The 18,089-nt window shown below is 42.8% G+C and overlaps 1 protein-coding gene across 1 annotated transcript in view; it reads right to left on the bottom strand.

Moving 5' to 3' along the window:
- The window catches only part of FHL2 (four and a half LIM domains 2), an 89,402-nt gene extending 73,445 nt beyond the window's left edge, over positions 1-15,957 (bottom strand). Inside the window, exon 1 of the mRNA XM_082244737.1 lies at positions 15,868-15,957. The gene's annotated coding sequence lies outside the window, so the exon portion shown is untranslated. The remainder of the gene's footprint in view (positions 1-15,867) is intronic.
- Between the last annotated feature and the right edge of the window lie 2,132 nt (positions 15,958-18,089).

Here is an 18,089-nt window from a genome sequence, read left to right on the forward strand (position 1 = left end):
ATTGGGATCATATCTCCTTTTAAGTGTAAATGGCGGCCAGTTTTTTATTTATATCTCTTTGAAGAAGTTTTTCCTATTTAATGCACATGAGAGAAAGCTATATCCTTGTTTTAAGTGGTTTAATGGGTTAGGGTTTTAATTTTAGTTATGAATAAAATTGTACAGCAGTATTTAGGATGTCTCATTTTTGTTTTTATATGGATCTTATGAACTCTTTGGCTAGCACGTTGTGGAATGGTCCTATATGAGAACCAATATATCTTCAGTTGCTCTTTCAAACCTATGTGTCCTACTATCATCATCAGACACTTCCATTTTGAAACAGGTAATTACTCCCAGGTATTCCTACACTTACCCTGTTTTGGGAGTAACCTCTGTGTCTATGCTTATCATTTGCAGCCCAACAAGGCCTCTATGTCACAGCAACAGTCCCTATATGGGGTCCCAGCACCTCCTTATTCCACCCAAAGAAGGTATTGGATTTCTACTTTCACACCCCGACATTCACTGAAATACTACAAGAATTACACAAGGAAATGATTTGACTTCCATGCCCTCAAGATATCTTTCTTTCCTCTATTCCTGTTTTGTCCCTTCCAGACATCACAGCCAAAAATAAAACCTCATTTTCCTTAGTCTCTTCTGTATTGCCGCTTTACTTTGCTTGTCTACCCACAACTGCTTTAAGCATTTATGTCACAGACAGACTGCTACATATTACCATTTGCAAAACTACCAGAAAAAAAAAAAAAAAAGCTAAATGAAACCATATGAATGTTTCTGAATGGCAGATACTCAGTTGAAGGTCATTTACTTAAAAAAAAATCCAGTTTGAATGGTAGGGTGATTACATTCACTCAAATTAGGTTTTATACATCTTACACTCCTCCCATGGACTTTTCAACTTCAACTGTTAATGTTTTTTTAGACTATATAGGCTTTTTTCTTGGAATTGAGAGCCAACAAGATGTTGGGGTGTGGTATTCTGAAACTGTGCAAATAAGATCGTTTTGGCTACTAGAGGAGAGCATATGTGCACTCTCAGGTCTAAAATTGAACTGGCTCCTTGTGTGATATGTGTGTTCAGTATTCTTGCTAGAGATTCCTAGTTTATAACTTCTAATTTGCAGTCCAGGGTGCTGATATTACAGCCTACCATAATCCTTACTTCGTATTTTAAATTAACCACATTCTAAAATATTTGCTGATTATGCACTGCCATCATTTATCTCTGGCAATTAAAAGTAATTTCACCCAACTACTTGCTCCAAAATTTTTAGTTGCCTAATCTATGTGTACAACACATCTAGGTACCTAATTACCATTTGAGAACTTCACATTAATCAAATATAAAATTTCATCATCAAAGTGTGTTAGTCTTGGGTCTGTGACAACAGGCAGGGTATACCCTAGAAATTAGGAATGGTTTGCTATAGGATAACAACAGTAATAGCAGTGTGTTTACAGAATATGTAAAATCAGGTTTTTTGCTTGACAAGACAATTTAAATAAACACTTGGACATGAAGGTAAAAATTACAGGGTGGTATATCAGTAGCTTTAAATGGCCTCATGACTTGATACACTAGTGACTGTAAACTGTATATAAAACTAAGTGCAAATGGATCTCTTGAGTATTATATACAGTACATTTTACTGAATGTTTTATATATATACATCTATATACACAGTATCTCACAAAAGTGAGTACACCCCTCACATTTTTGTAAATATTTTATTATATCTTTTCATGTGACAACACTGAAGAAATGACACTTTGCTACAATGTAAAGTAGTGAGTGTACAGCTTGTATAACAGTGTAAATTTGCTGTCCCCTCAAAATTACTCAACACACAGCCATTAATGTCTAAACCACTGGCAACAAAAGTTATGTCAAAATTGGGCCCAAAGTGTCAATATTTTGTGTGGCCATCATTATTTTCCAGCACTGCCTTAACCCTCATGGGCATGGAGCTCACCAGAGCTTCACAGGCTGCCACTGGAGTCCTCTTCCACTCCTCCATGACAACATCACAGAGCTGGTGGATGTTAGAGACCTTGTGCTTTTCCACCTTACATTTGAGGATGCCCCACATATTCAAAATAGGGTTTAGGTCTGGAGAAATGCTTGGCCAGTCCATCACCTTTACCCTCTTTAGCAAGGCAGTGGTCCTCTTGGAGGTGTGTTTGGGGTCTTTATCATATCAGAATACAATCCTGCTGCCCAGTCCCCGAAGGGAGGGGATCATACTCTGCTACAGTATGTCACAGTACATGTTGGCATACATGGTTCCCTCAATGAACTGTATCTCCCCAGTACCGGCAGCATTCATGCAGCCCCAGACCATGATACTCCCACCACAATGCTTAACTGTGGGCAAGGCACGTTTGTCTTTGTACTCCTCACCTGGTTACCGCCACACACGCTTGACACCATCTGAACCAAATAAGTTTATCTTAGTCTCATGAGACTACAGGGAATGGTTCCAGTAATCCATGTCCTTAGTCTGCTTGTCTTCAGCAAACTGTTTGCGGGCTTTCTTGTGCATCAACTTTAGAAGAGCCTTCCTTCTGGGACAACAGCCATGCAGACCAATTTGATACAGTGTGCGACGTATGGTCTGAGCACTGACAGGCTGACCCCCCATCCCTTCAACCTCTGCAGCAATGCTGGCAGCACTCATTTGTCTATTTCACAAAGACAACCTCTGGATAGGACGCTGAGCATGTGCATTCAACTTCTTTGGTGGACCATGGCGAGGCCTGTTCTGAGTGGAACCTGTCCTGTTAAATCCCTATATGGTCTTAGCTGCTGCTCAGTTTCAGGGTCTTGGCAATATTCTTATAGCCTAGGCCATCTTTATGTAGAGCAACAATTCTTTTTTTCAGATCCTCAGGAGTTCTTTGCCATGAGGTGCCATGTTGAACTTCCAGTGACTAGTATGAGAGAGTGAGAGCAATAACACCAAATTTAACACACCTGCTCCTCATTCACACCTGAGGTCTTGTAACACTAACGAGTCACATGACATTGGGGAAGGCAAATGGCTACTTGGGTCCAATTTGAAAGTTTTCACTTAGGGGTGTACTCACATTTGTTGCCAGTGGTTTAGACAATAATGGCTGCGTGTTGAGTTATTTTGAGGGGACAGCAAATTTACACTGTTATACAAGCTGTACACTCACTACTTTACATTGTAGAAAAGTATAATTTCTTCAGTGTTGTCACATGAAAAGATATAATAAAATATTTATAAAAATGTGAAGGGTGTACTCACTTTTGTGAGATACTATATATATATATATATATATATATGCCTAAAGCAGTCCCAGTTGGATTCTACAGGGGCATCTTTTGACTTTTAAGAATGTAGATCTGCTCAGAGATGTGAACATCTCACCCTTTATAGACTTACAAGTCACAGAACTCATACAAAAACTCAGTTCACTCCTCCACACCACAGACAGGTGTCATTGTCAAAGCAAAAATGCAGCTTTTGCCCAAATTCATGAATTAGTCTCCAGTTTCTTAAAGTAGTTGTAAAGTTTCTATGCATTTTTAATGCATTCTATGCATTAAGATAAAAAGCCTTCTGTGTGCAGCAGCCCCCCTCAGCCCACATAATACTTAACTGAGCCCCATCTCAATCCAGCAATGTCCACGAGTGCCTCAGCCACCCGGGAATCTCCCTCCTGATTGTCTGAGACACAGCAGCCGCGCCATTGGCTCCCACTGTGTTCAATCAAAGTAAGTTAGCCAATTAGGAGGGAGAGGGGCGGGGCTGAACCACGGCTCCATGTCTGAATGGAACTGTGGCTTGGCTCAGGTGCCCCCATAGCAAGCTGCTTGCTGTGGGGGCGCTGAACAGGAGGGAGAGGCCAGGAGCTCCAGCCAAGGGTGCGAGAAGAGGAGGATCGGGGCTGCCTTGTGCAAAACCACTTCAAAAAGCAGATAAGTATAACATGTTTGTTATTTTAATAGAAAAAAAACAAGACTTTACAGTCACTTTAAATTACTCAATAATTTTTAATTAAACATATTCAGATGGCTCAAAGGATATAGTGGACTAACATATGCTGTCAATGAAATAGGGTTTGTTGCCAAATCATAGCCATATAATTGTCTACTAAAGTGAAAGGATTATAATTGGTACAGTGGGTAAAATACGTAAAGAACACATCATTCACCATTTTTCAAGGTAAATCTATTTCAAAAGGTACTATTAGTATGAAATTTTCACCACGTCGGTAACAACCCATGCAACCCATACATACAAAGAAACTAAAAGAAATAAGTTCAGAAATTAAGTTATGTGTAATAAAATGGACTGACACAGGGAAAAAGTATTGAACACATGAAGAAAGGGAGGTGAAAAAAAAAGCATGGAAAGCCAAGATACCAGCTGATATCTTTCAGTAATTAGAATTCAATCCTGTCCCTTGTCAGTGCAAATAATATCACCTAGTTCAGTCTCAATTGACGGCCTATAAAAAATGGATTTTTGTAAAATCTTACCGTAAAATCCTTTTCTCTTAAGCTCATTGACAGACGTAGTCCTCCTTGATTAATATCAACTCGGGTTATACTGCCATCTACAGGAGTAGGACTGGACAGGAAAGAAAAAGTTCTGGCCACACCCTAGGGGCAGTCCCAGAGGGTATATCCTCTCACTTCCTGCTACAGCAAATCAGTTATGTCACAAAGCAGTGTTTAGAGAATTTAACCCAACCCAATTCAAAAACAGAGGGGCGGGTACTACGTCTGTCAATGAGCTTAAGAGAAAAGGATTTTACGGTAAGACTTTACAAAAATCAATTTTTCTCTGTCGCTCATTGACAGACGTAGTCCTCCTTGATTAATATCAACTCGGGACGTCCCAAAGCAGTGCCACAAATGAGGGGTGGGAAAATGGAAATCAAAATCCAATCTAGAAGGCCCAACTGGTGCCAACTAGAAGTTTTTAAGGCTCATCAATCACACAATGAGACTCAACTGAAATTCCAATGGAAAAAAACCCTCGAGGTAGACCACCGGTCTCCTCAAATTGCGGCCTGCAAAACCTTGCGGCCAAATGAGGCATCCGCCGATGCCATCACATCAACTTTATAAAATTTTATAAAGGTATGAACCGACGACCAGGTAGCCGCCTTGCCCACCTGGACCACCTTAACAGGGATCGGAGGATTCCGACCCTTAATAGAATAAGCCTGTACCACCGTCTGTCTAATCCATTTGGAGATAGTCGCGGCAGATGCAGGCAACCCCTTTCTGGGGCCATCCGTGATCACAAAAAGTGAATCCGTCTTACGGAACGATTCCGTAGTCTTCAGGTATACCCTGATTGCCCGAACCACATCCAAGGAATGCAACGCATATTCCTGAGGATGATTGGGCTTAGGACACAAGGAAGGTAGCACAATATCTTCATTCAGATGAAAATCTGAAACCACCTTAGGAAGAAAGGATGGCTTCGGATGAAGAACTACCTTATCCCTATGAACCACTAGATATGGGGAATGGCATGATAATGCAGCCAGTTCTGACACCCTGCGTGCAGAAGTGATAGCCACCAAGAAGGCCACCTTCTGGGATAATGTAAGCAAGGGAATCTCCCTGATATTTTAAAAGGGAGGTTTCTGAAGAACCGACAAACACCAAATTAAGATCCCAGGGCGGTAAGGGCGCGCGCACTGGCGGAGCCAAGTGCCGCACCCCCTGGACACCAAGGAATGAGTAGCCCAAGGCTTCTGAAAGAAGATTGCTAATGCTGAAACCTGACCCTTGATAATGCTCAAGGATAGTTTCTGCTCAACCCCCTTTTGCAGAAAAGCCAAGATTCGGGTCACCGAATAGGTACGTGGGGGAAATTCCAAAGATTCACACCACGCGATATAAGTCTTCCATGTGCGATAATAGACTTTGCTGGAAGTCGCTTTCCTTGCTTTAATTAGAGTAGGAATAACTGAAGCTGACAACCCTCTGTCCTTCAGTACTTGGGTCTCAATAGCCAGGCCATTAAAACCAGCGACTGTAAAGCACGATGGAAGATCGGTCCTTGAGACCGCAGATCCTCCCTGAGAGGAAGTCTCCAAGGAGCGTCCGCGACTAGCCTGTCCAAGTCGGCGTACCCGGCTTGACGAAGCCAGCTCGGAATTTCCAGGATAACTGGAATTCCCTCCACCTCTATCCTGCGGAGAAATCTCAGCAGCAATTTGAGAGGGGGGAAGACATATAGTAGCTGATACTGCCTTTACAGGCCGTTCAGTGCGTCTGCTGCGTCCGCTAGAGGATCGCGGGTGCGAGCCCTGTTGAGCCAACCTACCAACAGATCCATATCCGGGGTGCCCCAATGAAGGGACAGCTGGTGAAATACCTCTGGATGAAGAGACTATTCCACTTTATCCAAAATCTGACGGCTGAAATAATCTGCCTGTCCAACTCCGTGATAAATATCACGGAGAGAACTGGAACAACTTTTCCCCCAATAAGAATGTTGGCCACTTCTATGGCCGCCAGGGCACTCTTGGTGCCCCTTGGTGATCGACATAAGTCATGACCGTGGCATAGTCCGATTAAATCCGAACCGGGCTGCCCTGGAGCTGCTCGGTCCAGTAAATCAGAGAAAGTCTGATCGCTCTCAGTTCCAACACATTTATCGGTAACCTGGAATTTATCAGAAGAAATTACTTCCCCTGGCTGAGCATCGGAGACCTAAGCCACCAGACCAGAGCCTCCCTGGTCCGCTCACTCAATCGGATCCGATTGTCCAGGGAATCGGGATTCCGATTCCATATGGGAAGAATCTCCTCTTTGGAGAATTCGGGTATGAGACTGGGCAAACGGTACTGCCTCTAAGGAGGCAACCATCAATCCAAGCCAGTTGACGGACAGCAACATCCGAATCATTGACTGAATCTTCTGGAGTTTCTCCGCATGGAGAAACACTCTTGCCAAGGATGTATCCAAAATTAGGCCCAGATAGTTCAGTCTCCTGGTGGGAACCAGGGATGATCTTTGTGAAAAGCAACGAAAACGCTGATGTCCTGCGAAGATGGGGATATGAGGATAGGCATCCTAAATGTCTATGGACGCCAGGAAATCCCCCTGATGCAGGGAGGCCACCACTGTATGGATGGACTCCATCTCTTCCAAGACCAGAATTGGACGCACCTAGCCCTTTTTCCTGGGCATTGTGAACAAGTTCGACTAGAACTCCTCCAAGGAATGGGAACTACCACTGCTTGTTGTATCAAGCTGTCCCCCGCAAAGCTTTTTAAGCGACCCGGGGATGTCGAATATTGGAAGGGAAGAATCGCACCGGTGGAAGTGATCGAAACTCGATCTTGTATCCCGACCATATGACCTTGCGAACCCCTTTATCTGGGATTCTGGAAAGCCCTGGATCCGGAAACCGGTGAAGACGTCCCCCCACCCCAGAGATGGGTGGGGCCCATTCTGTCAATCCAACGGGATAACAGTGGTTTTATTTAGTCTGGAAATCGGTGAGTCCACTATTCGTGGTACCGTCCATCTTTGAAATGAGGGATTCCTCAAAATGATAGCGCCTAGCAATGCGTTTGGAAATAGCAGGGCTCATTTACGGACGACCCTATTTGGGCAAGGGAAACCCTTCACCATTTTTGGTAGGCTTGCTAGTACCAAAAAAGGAATATGAGTCTCAGCTACCTCTGCCGGTGTAACCTCAAGATTTAAGGTTTCCCGGACAGACACAACTAGTGCTTCCACCAACGCTTCTTGTGCTATGGCGGAGGCAGAAGCGTCCTCCTTACTGTCTGAGGAGACCGTACCTGAGACAACAACCCCAGAAAAGGGACTGCAATGACCAGCTCAGAATCCGTATCTGAGGTATCAGATGACATAGGGGTAGGCGGGGGTCGCTCTTCTTGACCCCCGTCCCTGACAGGCTACCTCCACCCGGGACACCAAAGACTCCAAAACGCTGATAATGCATCATCACAAGTGGGGTACTGGAGGGTCCTGCGGCCACCCTGAGGGGATCAGGTGGGGATACATGTGTGGCAGGGTTCATGTAACAAGACACTTGCCAGCAAAACACCAAAAAATTAATTGCAAGAAAAAAACTTTTTTTTTTTTTTTTTATTTTTTTTTAACTTAGTCCCCCAGCGCAGTAGCGCCCCTCAGTCTACCTGCTTGGACCCCTCAGAAAGAGAGAGAGAGAGAGAGACCCCAAGGCTCACCTGATGCACAGAAGTTTGTTATCAATCTGCTTCCAGCACTGTCTGTTACAGACAGGAAGTCTTTGGCTTGCTTTCCCTGGGCCAAGGAGGTGGCTCCGCCCCTTTACACGCCTTCTGGCGCCTCCCAATTACTCCACAAGGTGTTTGGTCACCTCAAACATGGCTGCCCCCATGCTGGAGACACGAGGCTACGCCAATATGGCGGCCTCGTGCGATCTGCAGGAAAATGGCGGCAGCCTGTGTAGGATAGCGGCGGCTTGCAAGCTAGCAGCGGTCTGCGGGATGTGTGCATTCGGCCTGTGCGGCCTGCGGGAGGTGTCCTCGGCCTGCGGGAGGCTGTGTGGCCTGTGGAAGTGACCGGCTTTCTGGAGGGATGACGATCTGTGGCTGCAGTAACTCAGGCATAGGCATCGGCCTGTGTACACACTAGACAGGTAGGATACCTCTATACCTCAATAGTAATGCCTTTTAGTAGTCTGCTACTGACTTCAGTCACCCTTACAGTCATCTAGTGACTTTAGATAGTCAGCTCCCAAACCAAGCCTCCTGGTTTCTATTCACAAAAATCACACTCAAATTGGGGGATCTGTGACCTGTTATAGGATAGAGGGGAGACCCAGAAAACCGAGTGTCCGACCATCCCAGAGAGGGGCCCGCGTCCACCAACAAACCCGACAGGGGGAGAGGGGGAACATTCTACTCACCATACCGGAACCAGGCGGGCGCCAACTCCTGACAGAACCCCTCTCCACTGGGGTGGGGGGGCTGTCGACCAATACGGACGCCGTGACTCTGTTGGTCATTGGCGTCCAGGCGAGACGTTTAACTCGCAGGGTCAGTCCCCGTCCAGTGGGACTATGTCGCGGCCGACCCAGCGCGGAGCTATGGCCTGCATGCGCTCGTAGGCTGAACTGGGGTGACCACTGGATCTGAACATCCAGCCCGTCGCCCAGTTTCAGCGTACTTGCTTGAAGATCTCACAGGAACACTGGAGAAAAAAAGCTGTCTAAAAAAGTATTTCTAAAAAAAAAAAAAAAAAATCCTGCCAGGACCGAAGATCCTAGCAAGGAATCTAGGTCCTTATTCCTAACTAGACAGAAAAAAACTGATTTGCTGTAGCAGGAAGTGAGAGGTTATACCCTCTGGGACTGCCCCTAGGGTGTGGCCAGAACGTTTTCTTTCCTGTCTAGTCCTACTCCTGTAGAGGGCAGTATAACCCGAGTTGATATTAATCAAGGAGGACTACGTCTGTCAATGAGCGACAGAGAAATGGTCTCTCATTACCCATATGTCACACTAGAAACATCTCATGATGTGTAAAAGCAAAGAGCTTCCTTAAGAACTTTGTAACCTTATTGTTTCAAAAATACTGATGGCATTCGTTACAAAAGGATTTCTAAACTTCTGCATATTCCAGTGAGCACTGTTGGGGCCATATTTCGGAAGTGGAAAGAACATAGTTTCAACATAAACCGACCTCAACCAGGTTTTCCTTGCAAGATTTCTGAAAGAGGAGTAAAAACAATTATCAGAAGAGTTGTCCAAGAGCGAAGGACCACTTGTGGAGAGCTTCAGAAAGACTTGGAATTAGCAGGTATAATTGTTTCAAAGAAAACAAAAGTAATGCACTCAACCGCCATGGCCTGTATACACACTTACCACACAAGACTCCATTGTTGAATAAAAAGCATGTTGACGCTTTAAAGTTTGCTGCCCAACATTTATACAAGCCTGTGAAATACTGGGAGAATATAGTCTGGTCAGATGAAACCAAAATTTAACTCTTTGGATGCCATAATACACACCATGTCAAATAGCACTGCACTGTTTGTGTGGAAGAGTGGGCCAAAATTACACCTGAGCAATAAATGCGACTAGTTTCTCCATACAGGAAGCATCTTGAAGCTGTCATTACCAACAAAGGATTTTGTATAAAGTATTAAATACATTTCAGTTAGCGTGTTCAATACTTTTTCCCTGTTTCATTCTATTTTATTACACATAACCTAATTTCTGAAGTTATTTGTTTAGGTGTCTTTGTATGTATGGATTGCATAGGTTGTTACTGACATGTGGTGAAGATTTCATGTCAATAGCACATTGAGAAATATAATTACTTAGAAAACTGGTGACTGGTTCAATACTTATTTTACCTGCTGAATATAATGATATAGAGGGAGGTATCTGCAGAAATTCAAAATTCTTCCTCCTCTATTATAGTACAGCAATTATACAGTTGTGAAAAAGCGTGTAAACCATCAGACAAAGCTTATCCTATTTTAGGAGTTATTCAAGCAGACATCCAGAAAATTCCCCTATCCCTATGACCTAATACAGCCCCTCCCCCCATGAAGAAGTAAAAAATAAAATCAACATTTACAGTATGTGTGTGTACAATGTAATTCAGAATGTTTTCAGTTGCGCACTTGTGAAAATAATTGCATCATTCTCCTTTCTGTCTATACAAACCTGACTTGGTGTTATCCCAATGTCACACTAATGATTTAGGCAAACAGATTATTTTTCCTGCGTGCATCATAATATAAGGGGAAAATCTAAACTTTTGACACTGAGCTTTACCACTCCACAGTGCTACATATGAATCACACTTATGTCGATTTTTGCCAGACTTCCTCTTCCAAATGTTAGGGGAAATAACCTACCCTGAAAATAAGACCTACTGTGATTTTCCAGGATGACTGAAATATAAGCCTTACCCCGAAAATAAGCCCTAGTTTCAAGTGGTTGTAAAATCCTAAAATCCAATCTATTACAGTATTATATAATGTACAATGTGTGTGTTTCTGTCATAATATTGTGCCAAATATCTTTGTTACAACGCCGGTAGTTGACCTCCTGCTGCTCCTCCTCTTATCCTGGCTGTCAGCGGGGGGATCTCAGCCCTCCCTCTGCAGTGCTTGAAGGCGGGGAGAGAGCTTGGTGGTTCAAGTAAGTGCCCAGTGGCGCTGTAACAAAGGTATTTGGCACAATTATATTACAGAAACACACACATTGTACACTATATAATACTGTAATAGAGTGGATTATAGGATTTTTACAACCACTTAAACGGATAATGCTAAATGCTAATGACTCCTGAGCTGACAGGCAGGGAGGGAGAGGGGGAGAGAAGACGGGGGCACAGGAACTGGCAAATACACATTACATGATAAGCTCTACCCTGAAAATAAGCCCTACTTTGTCTTTTGTTGGCAAAATTATGTAAGACCCTATCTTATTTTCAGTGAAACATGGTAGAATTGTGCTAACAATGTAAAATTTGGACTGGGAGTCATTACAGGACAATGCACTTTTACTTTTCCTCATCCAAATAAATATCTGTCTTTTCAAATCTGTTAATGAAAGTCCTAATTATCCCAAAGTACAACTATCCTCATCAGTGTGCAAGAATCAGCAGGTGAAAATAAAAAATATTTAAAAAAAACAATGTACCCCCCCCCTACCCACCAATTAAATATATTCAATTTTTGTGTTTATAATTTGCATGTTTTCAACTTTCTGTAAGTTTTCAACATGACAAAGTGAAAAGTTACAAGGAAAAAATAGAAGATCCACAAGCAAGAAGAAAATGGGACGTCACAAACAACCACAAACAACCCCCCCCCCCCACCCTTTACCCACCACTTAAATATATTCAATCAACCAATTAGATTGGGTTTTCTGTAGTCAGATCATTAAAAGAACAATTTTGATGGGTTCCGATTGGCTGTTGTATTTTGATTTGCACTTGGTTTGGCTTTGTCTTTAAACAGCAAGGCTGGGTTCACACTTATGCAAATTGGATGCAGGTTTCCCTGCATCCAGTTTGCAAGACAGTAAAGTGTGACTGGCTCTCAATGGAGCCGGTTCACACAGCTCCGGGTGGCCACGGTCCGCACTGGAAAAGGGTCCTGTGCGTCCTAGGCTCCGTTTCAAGTCTGAATTCAGGTAAAAATTCAGACCTGATTCGGCCCTGAAACGGAGAACAGAGTCGCACCACACCCCCTGCTGCAAGCCGCGGCTGCAGCGAGTGTGAACCCAGCCTAAAGGTTCAAACCATAGCATGAAACAGATGTTTTCAACTTTTTGTAAGTTTTCAACATGACAAAGTGAAAAGTTACAACAAGGAAAAAATAGAAGGTAGACAAGCAAGAAGAAAATGGGACGTCACAAACAATGCAACCCCCCCCCTTTACCCACCACTTAAATATATTTAATTTTTGAGTTTATAATTTGCTGCGCAAGGTGAAGTACTGCACAGCAACCGATTGGATTGGGTTTTCTGTAGTCAGATCATTAAAAGAACAATTTTGATGGGTTCCGATTGGCTGTTGTATTTTGATTTGCACTTGGTTAGGCTTTGTCTTTAAACTGCAAGGCTGGGTTCACACTTATGCAAATTGGATGCAGGTTTCCCTGCATCCAATTCGCAGGACAGGAAAGTGTGACTGGCTCTCAATAAAGCCCGTTCACAGACCTTCTGGGCGGCCGCTGTCTGCACTGAAAAAGGGTCCTGTGCGTCTTTGGCTCCGTTTCAAGTCTGCAAAAATTCATACCTGATTTGGCCCTGAAACGGAGGACGGAGTCGCACCGGACCCCCTGCTGCAAGCCGCGGCTGCAGCTAGTGTGAACCCAGCCTAAAGGTTCAAACCATAGCATGAAACAGATGTTTTAAATTTTTTGTAAATTTTCAACATGACAAAGTGAAAAATTACAACAAGAAAAAATTAGAAGGTCCACAAGCAAGAAGAAAATGGGATGTAAGTATAGGTCACTGAAGGCATAGGTTTATATAAAGACAACATACAGGTCTATAAATGATGAACTGATTGCCAAAGAAAAAAGACATTTATGGGATAGCAATCAGCTTGCACCAGAAGTTTCCCCAAGAGGGCATTTGGATTGATGTGTTTGTACAGGGCTGTATTTTATCCTTTTACACGTGAATGCAATTTTAGTTTATAATAAAAGAGTGGTGACTGATTTACACTGGAGCATGGGTCTCCTGATGTGTTTCCTCTGTGTGTCCGCGTATGGATCTCTGCCATCAGCGTTAACCATCAAAAGTGTCCTATGGAATGACTATTGCAATTCCTTTTGGGCTTTATGTGGAAGCGATTGAACACCTTTGAGTATGTCTGGGCTTAATCTACAATCAGGTTTTGTGCCTTGAAGTGTGCCAGGGATATTAACTCATGTGGTCTATGACATTTCTATTAAATTAGAGGGTCATGTAATTCCATTAAGCCTTTGTAAATCTACCCTTGGTGGTGGCTTATTTCACTGGAGTGGGATGCACTATTCTATCTCGTTCTTAGAGTTGAATACCGATACTGATGAGTGGATATTGAGTTATAAGTGGATTACTCAATTTATTTTTCCAATTTTTTCTTGCCATATTTTGATTTAATTTTTATATTTTACTTTGTGTACAAACAATAAGTACTTTATTTTACTGAAGCACAGCACATGGTTTTATAGATATAGGTCAGGTAATGTTGCCATGCCCCAACCCCAGAGTGTTCCAAATAAAAACAGATAATTAATTTTTGTAATGGAAAAAAATAAGATTTTTGTAAGATCTTACCGTAAAATCTTTTTCTCTGATGTCCATTGACAGACGCAGCCTCATCTTCATGAGCTGTGTGGGTTATGCTGCCACCTACACACCAGTGTTAATTTCGTCGACTAAAACGTTTTCGTCGACTAAATTAACACAATTTTAGTCGACTAAAATACGACTAAAACTAAAACAATTCAGATGACTAAAATACAACTAAAACTAAAATGGCATTTTAGTCTTAAGACTATAACTAAAACTAAATCGAAATTTGCTGCCAAAATTAACACTGCCAAAATGCATGCTCAAAGCTTAATACCATAAATAATAACATATTAGATTTTTCACTCCAGAACCAGCAGTAGTATATAATGAGTTTGGAAATTGTAGAGAAATGCTTAAATAATGCATTACAAATTACAATTGAACTACACCCGTTCGATTATAGATGACTAAAATGTAGGACGTTTTAGTCGACTAAAATGTACTGGAGTTTTAGTCGACTAAATACGACTAAAGCTAAAACACTTGCAGAAGTCTAAAATGGGACTAAAACTAAAATGCCATTTTAGTCCTAAGACTAAAACTAAATTGAAATGTGCTGCCAAAATTAACACTGCTACACACAGCTCATGAAGATCAGGCTGCGTTTGTCAATGGACGATAGAGAAAATAAGATTTTTGTAAGATCTTACCATAAAATCTTTTTTCTCTGATGTCCATTGACAGACGCAGTATCATCTTCACGAGCTGTGTATAGGTGGCAGCATAACCCACACAGCTCCTGAAGATGAGGCTGCGTCTGTCAATGGACGATAGAGAAAAGCTGTTTTTTTTTTTTAAATCAGCTGCAAATTTATGTTTGGGTTGCTTTAGCGGTCATTTTATTCCCATTTTATGCAAGAGAAGTAGGGAAGCCAAATACCTCTAGTGAATGGCTAAAATATCAACCAAGGAATCTGATGACATCCATCACCATAGAAGATAAAGAATGAGCTGTATAGGGTGACAACTATCCAAAGTTTATTGGTACATTTTCAGTCCCAGGATATTTTCCACTGAAAGCAGTTGTCCAGCATAAACAACGACAAAAGACTCTTCTATGTACTGTACGTAGCACTTTAGTGACCATGCTCCATGCACTGAACTTAAAAATATGGTTGTAATCATGATGAACAAGTACACTGTTTATATAAGAAGAATCTGAGAATATACATTGAAATTAGAAAAGGGAAGGAAAAGTTTGGATTGGAAACCACAACAGCCCCCTTAACCACTTGAACAATGAGACTGTGGAATGTGTTCCAGAGGTAACTGAAATTCTGTGACATAACTGACTAAATGAGTTGTTTGCTTTGGAAATAGAACCCTGGAAATACAGAAAAAAAGGCTTCTAAACTTGCTGAATCTGCATTTTCCCAAGCAGAGTGCAATGAATGAAAGTAATACAGAAAGTGCAGATGTGGATATGTTTGTCATTCATGCGTTAGCGTATATAAAAGAATGTATAAAAGGCAGCTCCCTTTCTCCGCTGTGGAACTATGTGGGGGTTACTATTTTACGGTGACCACACCACATTCCACAGCCTAAGGTATGGCTATACAATGAAAGCTTTGTAGTTTCCTAGACACTCAACATTGGCGGCTGCATGGCCATTTTACAGAGATCTGTGATTTAAAGTCTGATTAAAAAATATCTGGGGATAAATGCTGGGCTGAATGTGTAAATCTATTTTAACCTGGCAGTGTACTAATATTAAGTAAAAACATATTTAGCAACATAATATAATACAACTGTATAAATAAAAAAATGCAAAATAGGCAAAAATCCTGCTTCATCTTCTATTACCTTCTACCTGAGAATCCCTCCCGGTATAAAACCTAATAAAAAAAAGATCGAATGTACTTATGACATATTTTAGAATTTAGATTTAGTCATTTACCAAAAAAACACAAGATATTAGCAAATATTACAGGAAAAGTTCTACAAGTATAAACTAAAAAATAATAAGACCTTTTTGCTAACATCTTTTGCTAGAAAAAGTGCAAAAAAAAGGATGCCTTGCAAAGAAGATGGTAAGTACTCACTTCTACCACTCTAATGATAGGAAATAATCCACTGCAGTCTCTTCAGTAACCGACACTTCCAGGAGTGTCAATTACCTGATCCCCTCTTGTGTTCGGTGATTCTGTCCTGAAGAAGAATTAAAAATGAAAGTTGAAACCCAACTGAACCTTTAGTTTAAGGCTGCATTCACATGTCAGCATTTGGATCGCGGGCAGAACCGCCGCGGTTCCGCCCGCGATCCGGAGATTATTGCAAATCGCGGGACGCCTAGCGTTGCCCGTTGATTTGCAATAGCCCCCCAAACGCTGAGCGATGTTGCCGCGATTTCCGCCTGCCGAATCGCGGTAACATCGCGCAAACAAAATCGCGGGACGCAATACGCTCCAAAGAAGCTCTTGTACTTTTTTGGAGCGTATTGCGTCCCGCGATTTTGTTTGCGCGATGTTACCGCGATTCGGCAGGCGGAAATCGCGGCAACATCGCTCAGCGTTTGGGGGGCTATTGCAAATCAACGGGCAACGCTAGGCGTCCCGCGATTTGCAATAATCTCCGGATCGCGGGCGGAACCGCGGCGGTTCTGCCCGCGATCCAAACGCTGACATGTGAATGCAGCCTAAAGTGATACTAAAGTCTCATTTTTTGTTTATTTAAAAATAACAAACATGTTATACATACCTCCTCTGTGCAGTTGGTTTTGCACAGAGCACCCCAGATCCTCCTTTTCTCGGGTCCCTTGCAGGCTCTCTTGGCTCCTCCCTCCTGTGGAGTGCCCCCACATTAAGCAGCTTACTATGGGGGCACCCGAGCTAAGCCGCAGATCCCTTTGTCCATTCAGACATGGAGCTGCGGTTTGGCCCTGCCCCTCTCCCTCCTGATTGGCTAACTGACTTTGATTGACAGCAGGGGGAGCCATTGGCATGGCTGCTGTGTCTCAGACAATCAGGAGGGAGAATCCCGGATGGCCAAGGCACTCGTGGACATTGCTGGATCGAGATGGGGCTCAGGTAAGTATTAGGGGGCTGCTGCACACAGAAGGCTTTTTATCTAAATGCATAGAATGCCTTAAGATAAAAAAAAAAAAAAAACCTTCTGCCTTTACGATAACTTTAAATCAGTTAAACACATTCCAAGTGCATCAAAGCAGGAGATGTTTCTTCTCAATGCAGAGTAGAAAGCCTGTCCCCTGCCAGCATACTACAGAGGCCCTGTTCACATTATTGTGTAGCAGGGGGCGAACGTTCCCGCCACATGATTTTGACATGTGATTTTCACGCGATTCTGCGTGCCACATATAGCAGCCCATTCACTTAAATGGGCTGCCCTATGGGCATTTGTTGCCGTGAAAGAAGCTCCTGCTTCACGTGATTTGTGAAGGCGCAGTTTGCCGTAAAATCCTGTCCTGTAACAATCGCAGCAGAATCACATTGTGTTTGGAGAGTCATTGACGGACAATGGAACCCAAATGCACGCAGCTCGTTGATTTGGGATCTGCTAAAAAATAGTTAAAAATATTTGCTTCTGTAGTTGGCATTCAGCTTCAGGCCATCAAAGCAAAATAAAACAGTATAAGGAGCATTGATTGTCACTTGGTCTTTTAGCACTGGAGGCGGATATATGTTCTGCACCCATAAATTAGTGTATACTGGAAGTTTGACAGTATCAGGTAAATGTTTCAATAAATCAGTCCAGATAAAATCTCATACTAGGAAACACACTATGGTCATGCCTGCAAAGTTGTGTGGGAGAACACCCTCTGTCTGCAAGGCGAGCGTGTAAACACTGCTAAGAAAATTAATTGTAAGACAGTTCCCTAAAGGCCCGTACACACGTACCGATCGTCGAAAAGCTTCGGCCGACGACCGATCTGCCGATTGTAGGCTTGTTAGTATGATGCCTCCGACAGCCGACAGCGCACATTCGGCCGAAAAGAATCTGTCATGCAAGCATTAAAATTTTTGTATGACGACACCAGAGCGGCCGATTGTTCGCCAGTCAGTACAGATTTCGGCCGACAGACCGCAGATTTGCAAGACTGGGCATGCTCAGAAAAGGAAAGATACAGGGAAAGTTAACCATTACATGACATCACTTCTGCAGTCGGCTGTAGTCGGCGGACAAAATTCTTGTGCAGTCTTTTGCACTTTTCAACAGACACCGACAGCCCTGGACAAAAGACGGCCGATCGTTCTGCCGACGATCGGTACGTGTGTACGGGGCTTTAGGCAGGCCCTACACAGAGTGA

The sequence above is a fragment of the Pelophylax lessonae genome (assembly GCF_965119305.1).
Source record: "Pelophylax lessonae genome assembly, chromosome: 2".
NCBI lineage: Eukaryota > Metazoa > Chordata > Amphibia > Anura > Ranidae > Pelophylax > Pelophylax lessonae.